Below are 13215 nucleotides of genomic sequence, written 5' to 3' on the forward strand. Positions count from 1 at the left end.
GACTAGTATCTATATGTAAATAAAGGAAGTTGTACTTGGCTGGCACCCAGCTCCCCATCCCCACCTTCCCCCGCGGGCAAGCTGGCCTGCACAGCCCCGAGCCCTACAGCCACTCAGCCAGGCTTGGGGCACCAGGGCTGGGGACCAGCACCCGTGTGAAGAGCTCTGCGTACACAGCACCCCCTTTCCCTGCCAAATCCGTGCTGCACCCCCTGAACCTCACGGGCAGCAGCACAGCCTCGCTGGCCGGGGAGATGCCCTTACCTGCTACTCCCAGGACTTGCAGCACATCCCCTACCTCACACCAAGGGTCACACTAGCCAAACAGAGTTTAGTTAGGATCTATACCAAGGCTGGAAAGTCAGAGAACTGGTATGGAGTGGATTAAAAACCAGCAGATTTTTTATTTATTTTGTTCATACACCCCACAGGAGAAGGTATCACATGAGCCAGGGTGGAGGACATGGTACTTCCTAAGACTGGAAATGATGATACAGCAAGAAAGGGCACATAAGGAGAAGTATTGTGTAAGGTGTAGGTTTTACAAGCTTTATAAAGACTCTCTTAGCACTTGTTAGTGGCAGAAACCTCCCCGTGTGCCAACCAGTCTGAAATGGGAAGGATAGAAAAGTGCCTTCCATTTAAAGAAATGGGCTGTGAACATGCTGTCAATGTCTCTGATTCTTTTTATTGATTTACAGCGTGTATGCCATAAATCATTCTACCTTTTACTGAGCCTATAACTATGCATCACTCTGTCAGGGAAACTCCTCAAATTTTAAGGGGGACATACGTACAAGGAAACAGACTTCTCTTTCATTGACTCGCCTAGATGAGCTGCAATGGCCAAGGCTAGATTTAACACACACGGTAGGGTGGATACATATAGACAAAACACTTAATTTGAACAGCTGCCCATATCTGCCGCTCTTTATCTCTTGCAGGATTAATCTTTGGCTACAAGGGCACAGATGCAAGCCATACTTTCATTGGCAAGAACTACACAGGGGTTTGCTTCTGTTGCAAAACAGATTTCATGTGCACACAACGCCCGAAGCAGGGCAGCCCAGCTGCAGAAGTGCCTTGGTTAGGACCGAGCTAAGATGAACTGGTGTGGCTGGGGAGCGGATCTGCCCCTTGCAGCCACACTCCCCTCTGCCAGAATCTTAAAATAATAAAAATGTATTGATTGTGTTTTACAATAGATTTCAGGAGGAAAGCCTATGTTTAATGAATTTATAGACAGATTTCCAGCTGGCTTCAGTTTAAACAAGGATTCCACCTACTTTTTCCAGCTCTCAAGAAGAAGCCCTACAGAATCAGATAGCTCAGGCTTTGATCACCCACAGCATTCAGCAGTTACATTCCTGCTACAAAAATCTTACCTGAAGGCCAAGACTCAGCGAAAGACTCCTCCAAAATCCAACTGCTTTCTGCAGAACTCCCCTAGGTTCACTCCTAGCAAAGCCATGAAGTCCTCCTCTGCAACAGGAGCAGCACTGAGCCATAAGGATTTCGGGGTGCTGCACAAAACTGGGATCAGCATGAACTTCACCCATAAAGGGAGCTTGCAGGGCACCATCTATAGGCACTAACTCTTCCTCCTTTGGTAGGTCCTGTCATGCCTGGGTTGTTTTATGTTTTAAATAACCTTGCTGATCTGCCTCATAAGGCATTTCATTCTTTGTATGCTAATTTAAGCCCAAAGGCAAAAATGCATTCTTCTTCAGCAAAAGATGTATACACCTCCTTGAATCCAGTCCAGTATTGTGAGTCTGGCACAGGTGTAAAATTAAGGGTGTGATTTAGTGCTTTGCTGAGGAAGGACTGCTTGCTGCATGAGCACGGGACTTGCTGGATGGGGACCTCGCTGCTTTAAGGTTTTCTGATTAAACATCCCCACCGGATTACACTGCAGGAGGCTCCGAAGAGCAGTTCTCTGCCAGAGTGAAGCAACTGGGATAACTCAGCTCTTTTGCTTGCTCAGGTCTGATCACTGAAGGGGCAGAAATTAATTTCCTATAAACACAGGCATATTTTTTGCACTACCTTGCAAATGTCGTTGTAAAGAAGCCATTACAGGAGCTCATCTTTATGATGCGTGACGTTGGCTTGTCCCAACGGGGCATATTTTATGAGGCATTTACATAAACATATACAAATCAAAATGGCCAGCTGTGCTCTTCCTGAACCTGCAATGTATAGATACTTCAGCTAATTCCAGGTCTACATAACCAGCCACCCCGAAGTGGGATCAGGTCAGGTGTCTGGAATGCACAACCTGAAGCGAGATCTGGTATGCATCCCCAATCCCAAAACTGTGAGACTTTGCGTAGCTGCTCAGCACACAGCTAGGCACGCCGAGGCACTCAGAAATAACCAAACTATCAGACTCCCTGCGATGCCTGTCTACTGTTCGTCAGGACCCCACCACAGTTCCTCTAAAAGATGTTAGTTAAAACAGTTGGCCCAGGACTTATCTGAAAGACTTAAGAGTCTTTCTTGTTACAAGTATACTTTTGGCATCGCTTGATAGAAACTCAATAGTCAGAAAGTGTTATTGCCACGTCAGGATGAGAAACAGTGTAGGGATGAGACTGACAACATGCTTTCTCTCGGAAGACCTGGATGGTGCAAGACTTCATTTTTTAGAACTCAGTGCCTAAAACACTCCTTTGTTTGTTAAACTCGCAAACATTTATTCAGCTTGATCACCCTGGCAAGGGCAGGGAAGGAGCCAGAGGCAGAACCTGAGTCCCTGGTTTCTGCCCTGTCGTTTCCCCCATTCACCTTCTCAACTTCCATCTCCCTCCCAATCCCTTCTCTTTATCACAGTTGGCATCAGCCAGCTGGCCGACTCTTTTTCACTTACAACTGCTATTTTCTTTCAAAACATCAATCTTGGGCAGCTGATGTCAGTTCAAACACACAGACATGCCTTTGCCAAGATTCAGTCTTCAGCGGAAACATGTGCCTGCCCATCAGGTGGTTGCAAGTACCCAGATCGCTTCTACACCGTGTCCTCAAGCCAAGGTTGCTCCCGGATGGCAGCGTGTCTGTCTTTTCTGTTCCTCTGCTGATGTCCGTGGGAAGCCAGGCTTCTGGTAGGGGAAAGGGAAAAGTGCTGATTCAGCTAAACGCTGGAGCCATGGGAAGGTGTCTCAGAAGGCTGGTTGTCAAGCCAGGCTTAGCAGCTGATTTAGCTCAATTAAGTTCTCTGCCTCCTGTTTATTTCTTTAAATGACAGAGGGCCCCTTTGTACTTCCCGGTCAGGCTTGTTAAGCTTATGTCTGGCAATGATTCGTATTGATTTGACAGGCTTCCTCATGCTCACAGATCTACTCTGACCATTGAGAGTTGTTTAATTATAACAAAGAGATGAAGAATTTCTGGGAACCTAAAAGATTCATCTCAAAGGATCCAAATAGGAATTAACGCAGAAAAACCAGAGCAGTTCTGCAAAGTTACACCACAACTTCTTAACAGAGAAACCAGTTACTGTAAAAAGTAGTAGATCCTACAGAAAACAGCCTTTCACTAGATGATCTTGTAGAGATGCTCTTTCCCACCCCAAAGCAATGAAACACGCATGGGAGCTGGATGCCCCATACGTTGACCTTCCCAGGGAGGGGACCCTCTGCAAGTGAGATAACAGCCTGGCTCTGCACACCCCTCCTCTCCCCCACGGGAAAGGCACACACCGCTCACACAGCACCGCGGGGCATTCACCCAGGTTTGGGAACTACATGGACTGACTGAGGAGGACAAGGAGGCTGGTGTGTCCCTTCCGCAGCATGTGGCATGTTCAAGCCCCTTCTCTCTTCCCCCAGCTATACCATCGCTACACTCATCCTATTTGATCCCTGTTAATACATACAAAATCTCAGACCAGCTGCTCCCTGAGCATTCAGGAAATGACAGCTCAAGTCTATTCAAGAAATTAAATTCAATGAACGGGGAGAGAAAAAACACATCGCTTTGAAAGCATGGCCTGATTTCCTCTCCTTTTCCATCAAACGGAGTTCTCCAAACTCTTCTACTATTTCACCAGTTTTCGAAATAAGGTCACCTCCTTGAATAAGCTGTGTTTGATTTCAGTAGGCTCTGCAGCCTGATCAATACAACTGTCCCTCCTCACCACCTCTCCTGGTCTGTTCTCATTTGCTTGAAACTGCATCTGAACTGCACCTGTTTCTTCTTCATCTGCAAGACCTGTATCTATCAGAGAGGACCACTGCTTCCCTGCAGCTGCTGCTCCCGAGGAAGCTTAGGCAGCTCAGACTAGCCTTGTCCTCTGTAGTAAGACCGTTAACTGGTTATCTGGCCTTTTGATTACTGGTTTAAAGAACAGTAATTGGCTCCCTAGCAGGTCTTAGTATCCCAAAGGTGTAGAAGAGTGGGCTGAGGCTGAAAAGAACTTGCTGCACCATGGGTTGGAGTTGCTCTCACCCTCCTCCAGAGGCTTTCAGATCCCAGACTCTCAGTTCTCAGTGAGGCAGGACTAGCCAGGTCTGCTCTGGGACCAGATCCGGCCAGCAAGGAACACAAGATGGGATGGGACAACAGATATCTGGAGGAAGATTGCCAACTCTGGCATTTACAAGTGAAAGGGGAGATTCCTGATCTGTAACCGCCACGTATTATTCACGCAGCCCTACAGCTGGATGCTTCCCCATGCGGAAACCACCCAGAACACCCACACCCCACTTGCCTCCCTTTTACGCGGTATTTTAGGGTTGAACATGCTTTGTGCAATGTCTGGTGTGAGGTGAAGTTGGAGAAAGATTTAGGTAGCAGCTTCTCTGGATTTCTAGGACTGAAACACTCCAGTGCTTCCCTGCTGATGAAGTCTTTCCTCTTGCCCTCCAAGTTGGCTCTGACTGATCCGTGCAGGCAGGCTCAGATATACACAAACGTCAAGCCACTAAGCTTGATTACACTTTATAAATGCCACAGCGGCAGAAAGGGAAGCCTCTCCCTCTTCACGAGCCTTTAACCGGATATGAGTCAAACTGGAAAGCGGCACTGGTTTAAAATGATTCCGTAACACCTAACAACTGGGTTAATTTGAAGTTGGGAATCTGAAAGCTTTCCCATCAGTTTGCTGCTACAAAATAAACCCAGCCCACCTTTTTAACAGCTGAGCAATCCGAACACAGCATCAGTTCAAAAAGCACTCAATGGTAGTCTCATCCATCATTTTCTGTCCCTTTATTTATTTATTTTTCCTAAACTGGTGGATATTGATTACCCAGTCTACAGACTTGCATAGATCAATATCTGTTTTCAGAAGAATATTGTGCAAAGCTAAAGAAATTAGTTTATTTTGTAATGGGGAAGAAACAGGGTGTCAATCAGACCTTTGGACTTTCCTGTCAAGGCAGTGCAGTGCTCCACACTAAAGTACAAAAATATGAGACAGCAGAAATTGGCCAGGCTGGGAGGAAAAGGGACCTATGTTTTATAGGAAAGGAGGCAGCAAGGGAAGAGAAATGGAAGCATCAAGCAGAAACGCTGCCCATCCTGAGATCCTCCTGAAAACCTGCCACTCCTTTGTGCTTTCCCTGCCACATCTTTTCCTTTCCTGTAGCTCAGCAAACATGGCCCTTGGATTCGCAGTTATGAGCAATTTGTGGTTTCACCTGGAGCAGTGAGGAGGGTTATGCTTTCTTTAGTCATATGCACAGCAGGTAATTAGACGCCACCTACGTACTGCTGCAGGGCAATCAAAACCCAGCAGAACTTAAGGCTGAAATGTTCACATCTACCTAATTGCTAATAAAAATTAACAAGAAATGGAAGCTGACATCCCACAGATACCTTAAATTTCAAACTTAACACCAAAACCACAGGTTATCACAGTTCAATAGCATTATAAGAAGATCTAAATGTCACTGCCAAGACCTGGCCCCAGTTGTGTGAGGTTGTTCACCAGCACACGTGAAGAGACAGGACTTTCTCTGAAAAGTCTGACCATCTAAAGAATAGATTTAGGTTAGATATTAGCAAGAAATTATGCACTGTGAGGGTGGTGAGGCGCTGGCCCAGGCTGCCCAGAGCAGCTGTGGGTGCCCATCCCTGGCAGTGCCCAAGGCCAGGCTGGACGGGGCTGGGAGCAGCCTGGGCTGGTGGGCGATGTCCCTGCCCACGGTGGGGGGTTGGAACTTGACAATTTTTAAAGTCCCTTCCAACCCAAATCATTCTATGATCTACACTAACAAAGGTGGTGGTGTCATGATAATCTCCGTAATAACCAAGCAGAGTTCATATAAAGAAACAATACTTTATAACTGACTAAGCAAGCCTTGTAAGAGAAGAGATCTACCCTCAAAGTTTAGTCCACAAACAAGGACATCTTCCTGAAGAATTTACTTGCTCCTACCAGCCTTCTCCACAAGCAAGTTGTTTGTTGAATTTCTATCTTGGTATCACGTAGCCTGGGAGCAATTAGCCCCAGGAGACACGAGTTTTGCTTCTTTCATAAGCCCTTTCAGAGGAAAACCTTGCCAGGATCAGTGTTTGCAGTTAGAGTAGCAAAAGTCGCTGGACAGCCCACCTCTTTTCCTTGGAACTTGGTGAAGTCACCAAGGGAAAAAACCTACAAAAACTCTACCTGGAATTTGATACCGTAAAATGAATACCTCCAGCTGGCACAGGTGCTCACAGGAAATGATGCTTCTGCTGAGAAATTCTTTGGGTCCCCCTAGGTACAGCTACTTTTTTCTTTAATTTGCATCTCCTGTCCAGACTAGGCTTTAGCTAGCGTCCGTGCCACGCTGGCACAGCATTTCTATTACTCTTAAACTGTATGCCCCCTATGGGGTACAGCCAGTGCAACTGCTCTGTACTGCTCTCCAATTAAACTGCGTACCGAGAACATGTTGACATTGTTAAGGTTAATGACCTAATGATGAGCACCAGGAAACAGGTTTGCAATAAAATGGTCTGTACTGATTGCTTCCATGATGAATGCGAACAATATGTTGGACTGGGAACAATATGTTAAACAATATGTTGTGGTTTATCAATGTCACGGCGCAGCGCTGCCGCAGTGGCTGCTGTCTGGTGATCCTCAGGAGGGTCACTTTGAAACAAACATGAGAAACCGTCGGTTCTCACGGCGGAGGAATGGGTAGTACCAGCCATAAGGAAGGAAGGAGCAGAGCCTGATTCTGCCCAGCTCAGGATCATCAGGAACTGTGGGCTGGAGCTGGCATGGAAACACAGATTTGTTACACCTGCCACTAGAAATGAACCACCTTCCAAAAGGCTAAGTTAAAATAACACAAGGACTAAAGTTTAATGTAAGACAGATCTGCTGCCCCTGAGAACCAGGCACATTGATACAGAGGAATGGCTCAGCTGTTATGTGAATAGATATAAAAAATTCAAGAGCTGAAAAACAGACCTTCTAAAGTAGTATTTTCTTTCTTCATGGAAAAGTTCAATTTCTTGGGGGAAAAAAAATAATAATAAAAAAAAATCCTTCATCCTAAAAAATCTTGCTTGGAAAAGTAACAGCAGGGCCTTGGTGCAGGTGATGCAGAACAACAAAGGGCTACTTGGTACATCTCCAGGGCACAGCCGCAGAAGAGCCGGGGGACGAGTCAGCTGCTGCCACCCCTGTTGTGCAAATGCCTGCCCACCACCACCAAACCCCACGGGAGCAGCACCCACAACACAAACTCCCCAAACTCCAGTTAATTAGAACGACATTAGCATCGAGCGACACAGAAACCAGGGCACACAGCTGAGCAGCGTAACTCTCCAGCACCAAGCCGAGAGCAGAGGAGAGCACTGTGCTAACTTGGGGTGACACGCTCACGAAAGCCGGGTGTCAGGCAAGAAACAAACCTCCTGCACAGCCCCGGCAGCGAGCCCGGACCTGCAGCCTTCAGAAAGGGAGAAACACCGAAGGGAAACGACGCTCAGCTTAGCAAAAAGATGGCACTTCCCATCCGTACGTGTGAACTTATTTTTCAAATGAAGGGGAATAAAGGTAAACACACCATTAATATCGTACTAGCCAGAAGTTAGCCCCCAACTTTACAGCCTCAGCATGTACAGCCCCTACCTAGGAAGGGCACAACACACACCCCCACCCCCCCCAAAACCCACTCCCTCCCAAGCCCCATCCACTGTGGCAAGACAAACCTGAACCCCCTTTCGGCTCTTCTCCTCCACCCCCCCACCCCCCCAGGTGAAGCATAGTTACAACGTGGATGATTTCACTGGGTGAAAGGAGAATTCCAGCCTAGCTGTACTTGGGAGAGCTCCTTAAGCACGTCGAGCTCGGGGGCAGCCCCCAAAGGTTGTCTTCTAGCAGATGTCAGTAGTGAAAGATGGCAACCAGGTCTCCTCCTTGCTAGGAGTAGGTGGCGATTTTAGCAGAAGGATGTATCTACATCTGGAAGTAATCTGTGACCCCTTTGGCGAAAGACGTCGATTCAATAGTTTGCTCAGGCACAGATAACCTCACCAGAGAAGAGAAGCAAGACTGATAGAGACTGGCCAGGCTGAACCATGGGCTCCGGGAAGATGGACAAGGTTTTAGACACCTCAGCCCCGGATTAGGAGAGGGAAGGGCTTCTCCAGGGGGAATTCAGAGCACATTTGAAGAATGTGACCTTAAATCCCTGTTGACTATAAATAGACACTAACTCCTTAATTGAATTAAGTATGTAATATTTGGCAGTGCGACTACCTCCCCTCCTCCACACATGCTCTTCGTGTCAAGGGCTTGCGTGAATTTATTTGCAGCTCTTGTCTTCTTAAGAAAGGAGAAATATTAGAGCGTTGGACTGGGAGTCAAGAGCCTGTGTTTCTGCCCCTAGGTCTGAGTTAAGAAAAATCATTTAGCTCAGTGATCCAGGAAAACGAATGCCCTACATTTTGGCAATAAAGCTGGATAACAGTTTCAGATTTTCAGCTAATAGATCTTGGGCTCCTTGGTCACTTAGGAGCTTTGAATATGTTATTCTACATCTACGAGTGAGATGGATTTTATACACTGCTGTCTTCAATGCACTTGAGGCCTTCCTATGAAAAGTTCCCCATTAACACCTTTTATTTAGGGTCTTCTCTGGAAGTCAAGCTTTCCCTGGAACTCCAGCTTCTATGTCAGGTACAGAGGGGTCGACTGCAGCTCTGTGCTCTTTAACAGATACGGGCTCACCAGCATTAAGCACGTATCTTTTTTCACCTTAGTATCAGAGGGGTAAATTTTTCATAACATCTGACTTACAAAGTAAAGGAAAAATTGCATTCAGTGTAGAGAAAATGTACTCTTTGTCAATACCAATCAACTTTTAGAGCAAATAATTTAATTATAAATGAAAGAAAACAACAAAACTCAAGGAAAGCTAGTACTTCCCAGATGCAAGAACATGTCAATTTGTTTCTAACTGATTTTGACTGGTGATATATCCTACATGATCTCCAAAAGTCATTCAAGTATTTATAATGATGTTAGTTGAAACAAAGGCTTGGAAAGACTTTGGCTTTATGGAATAAATTTCAAAACCATATGCAGGGATTTAGCAGTGTGACTCCCATTAGTAGGTTCCTGGAGGCTAAAATCCTTGAGAACTGACCTCTGCCAACTTGAAGCCCTCTGTGCCATCACATTAAAAAGTTGCAATGCTAACACATTAATGCTAAAACACTCTGATGAGAATGAATAAGCTTAAAAAATACCAAGCCAGAAATCACCTTGTTTCTATTGCTCTGGAAATAGAAGGCCAGCTAACAAAAGCTCAGATTCTGCATAATTCTTGAAAAAAACTGCATCCAGTTTGAGCTCCTATCTGTCCTGAGGTCCACAGGCTTTCATCCTTTAGAGGTCTTTTAATTTCCAGCAATCTTGGAAATTCTGAGGGTTCAAACAGAGCAAATGGCGGGGGGGGGGGGGGGGGGGGGGGGGTGACGACACACGGGACGGGACACCTTGTCTTGGAAACTTGGTATGGAGCACCTGGGGGCTGCTGGTACTTCTGACCTCATGCAAACCTCTTCATCTCCCCACAGCCTCTTTTAGAAAAGGTGACGTGCTGGAAAATAAGTGCCAGCCACCCCGTGCCTTACCCGTATCTAACATCAGAGACGAGGGTATGTTGGAAAACGCGTTAACATGCTGTAGCTTACATAGTTTCAAACAGGCTGAGGCATTTTTTAAAGTATGTGTTAGATGATCTCGGGAAAGGAAAACAAATAGTTGACCAGCTCTGGTTAGCATGACTGCAAATACGATTTCCCTTGCCTATGGCAGGAATGAAAGTTTCAGATAGATGTGCTTTTAAAACTAGAAAGGTTTTAGAAACCATGACCCCTGTCTGTTAATTACTGTCCCCAGCTGCAGCCCCTGCCCAGGGGCAGGTCCATCTCCCAGCACCAGCGGAGCCTAACTGGCCTCAGTTTGCTTCAAAGTGGGTGAAGGGCTGTGACTCCCGAGCGGGGGCAGGATGGCTGCAAGTCTCCTGCCCTCACAGCAGAGTCTGCCCGCAGGCTCTGTCAGCCTCCCAAAACACTGCAGTTTGCTGCTCCCTATATCAAATTGATCTGGCACTGATTTAGGAAAGGAAACCTTAACGATGTCCTGCAAAAAGCCCTGCTCACTAAGGAGCAAGCACCAAATGCCATTCTCGAGGTCGCCTACCACTGGCATCTCAACAACGGGCATCCTGCCCGAGTTACCTGCTCAGAAGCCCTCCCCAGTCAATGGGTGATTCATCCCATCAGTCATGTATTTTGGGAGCAGATGAGTCACGCTCTGAGCCTGCCAAGCCTTCTCAAGGGAGCTGGGATGCCTGATTTTGAGAAGAGTTGAATTATGTAGGCTAGAGCTGAACTCCGGTTACCATAGTTATTATTTCATCCTCAAATCAAAAATGCAATTGTTGGGTCTGTTGTGGGGCCCTTCCCTGAGCAATACTAATAGAAAGAATCCCATCAAAATCAGCAAACGCCAGTAAAACTCATCAGCAAACAACAGCAAAAATCCCATACGTCAGGTGGGATTGGGCCCTGGTTCAGACTGGGATCCTTTCATAAAGATCACTAGTTACCCCACCAACACGTGCTTATCTACTGCTCTGCACTTTGGAAGGAAAGGGAACGGCACCGGTTCACTTCCTCCGTGCTGAGCTATTTGCCTTGCTAATGAAGACGGTGCATATTCACTTTTGATCTGCCGAGAAATGAGAAGTGAAAAATTAAAGCTGATTTCCACCACTAATATTGTCACTGAACATCACTGCACTGTCTCCTGGCTGTGATCTATATGCAGGCTACTGCCGCTGGGAGCTGATGCCACTGAAAAACATGTCAGGCTGCTTGGCCCCAATGGATGCCTCAAGTTATGAGCTCCCTGACACAGCACTGCCCCATCCTGGCTTGGTGCAAAGCTTGCCGAGTCCCGATAACAGAGGAACAAAGCCAGCATGTTCACACCAACACCTTCAATGTCTGGTTTAAAACCAGATCCCAGTCATAGGCATATATTAGGAAAAACCTGGCATACGGAGCATCCCTTCCTTTCAGTCAGGAAATCATTCCCTCTTGACCACGGTTGGTTTGGGTCTGTGATGTGGATGTGCAGTGCACGAAGGGGGTTTTGTCACTCCATTGCCTCCCCAGATGTCAGATGGCCACAAGCTGGTGGAGTCTCTTGTGGCTCAGCCTGAGGATGGGGAGACATTCAAGGGATGAAATGTCTGCTCACATAGACCGTGGACTGGATACGTAGGCGCTTCAAAATAAAATCCATCTCCCTTTAATGCAGCAAGTATCTTGTTCTTCTTTCCCAAATTTCAGAATAATGTCAACTAAAGCAGCAGAAATTGCTGTCATTCTCTGGAACAAAAGAGATCAAACCCTGTCCCACTGAAGCTCCTGGCTAAAAACTCGAAAAGCAGGCTCTGACCCCAAACACCTTGGGGGCTGATATAAAAGAAGTTAGCAGAAAAGCTTCTACGGCAGCATGACCAGAGCCTACACCGGGATCCTTGATCTGTACAAACAAAAGAGAAATTGTGGATAAAAGGGGCTAAAGCCACAGAAGGACCCAGCGTTTAACAGGGCTGCCTCTTCTTTTGTGTTGCTGAAATGGCACTGGAGGACAAGCACAAAGTCCACATGGTCACTGGGCGCTGGAAACAGGTTTGCTGAAGTCTGGGCTTTGGCATTTGTCACCTCTTTTGTACAGACCCTCCCCTCAGCCCTGTGCCCTGGAAGACACAAAATTGTCCCACACAGCCCCGAAGCTGCCCAGCATCGCCCCCCCCCCCCCCCCCCGCCCCCGCCCCGTGCACGCAGCATCATTTCATTCATGTCAAACTCCTTTTTATTGACTAGATCTGTAATGTGTGAAGGTCATTGCCTCACTTCACACGTCTCAGCAGTGCTGTATTTCCACATTTAGCCACTTCAGTTTGTCAATATTAACATCTGTTACTATTTAACACCTGCCACTGCTCTAACGCACGCGGGTTTTAGCACACAGACACACGATCCAGCCTGGCACGCTGCTCCGCGCAGCGAGAGGAGGAGGGATGAGCTGCCTGCTCCAATTCATCTGTTCACCCGGGTGCCCAAAGGCTGGCTCCCTCTTCCTCCCCAAGGAGAAAGGAAAACCCAAGCAGCAGCTCGGTTGCCGCAGGGACAGACGAGGATCAGAGCAGGATCGGTGCTGGAAGCTGTTGTTTGCTCTAAAGAAGTTGTAAGCAGCAGCTCTAGCCATGTTCCTGCCATTTAGCCAGCAGATCAATTGTTTGCATTGCAGTGGTGGGGAAAAAAAAAACAACTAACCCACAACTCCAAGCTGTGAACTTTCTGTCAAGGTTACCCATAGCCAGCATTTGGCCTCCCTGGGGTCCTTGTTATTATGAAAAAATAACAGTGTGTGAATGTTAGCAGCTCCAAATACTTGTGCAGCTCACAATTCGTGTATTTTTCACCTAACTCTTTACCGAATACATAATGTGGCCGTGACAGCCGAGTCATTGCTAGAGATGGGCTGATGCTGGAAAATCCCTTTCCGCACGAGAACCTTCCCAGAGTACAGTTCTGTTAAACTCAAAAGTTTTTATACCACCTTTTTACGTTGCTCCACCCTCACTGTGTACCACTGCAGGCCGCAGTTTTGCATAAAATCCTGCTCTCCAGCATTTCCTATTGCCCAGCATCAGCTCCCCAAGCTCCCTGGCCCAGGAGCTGGAT

At 46.9% G+C, this 13215-nt stretch overlaps 1 long non-coding RNA gene across 1 annotated transcript in view; it reads right to left on the minus strand.

Annotated features, from left to right (window-relative positions):
* LOC106631224 (uncharacterized) overlaps positions 1-13215 on the minus strand; it is a 317186-nt gene that overhangs the window by 54312 nt on the left and 249659 nt on the right. Inside the window, exon 17 of the long non-coding RNA XR_008732814.1 lies at positions 2873-3101. This is a non-coding gene — a long non-coding RNA (uncharacterized LOC106631224). The remainder of the gene's footprint in view (positions 1-2872; positions 3102-13215) is intronic.

This window comes from Falco cherrug, chromosome 1 (genome assembly GCF_023634085.1).
Source record: "Falco cherrug isolate bFalChe1 chromosome 1, bFalChe1.pri, whole genome shotgun sequence".
Taxonomy (NCBI): Eukaryota; Metazoa; Chordata; class Aves; order Falconiformes; family Falconidae; genus Falco; species Falco cherrug.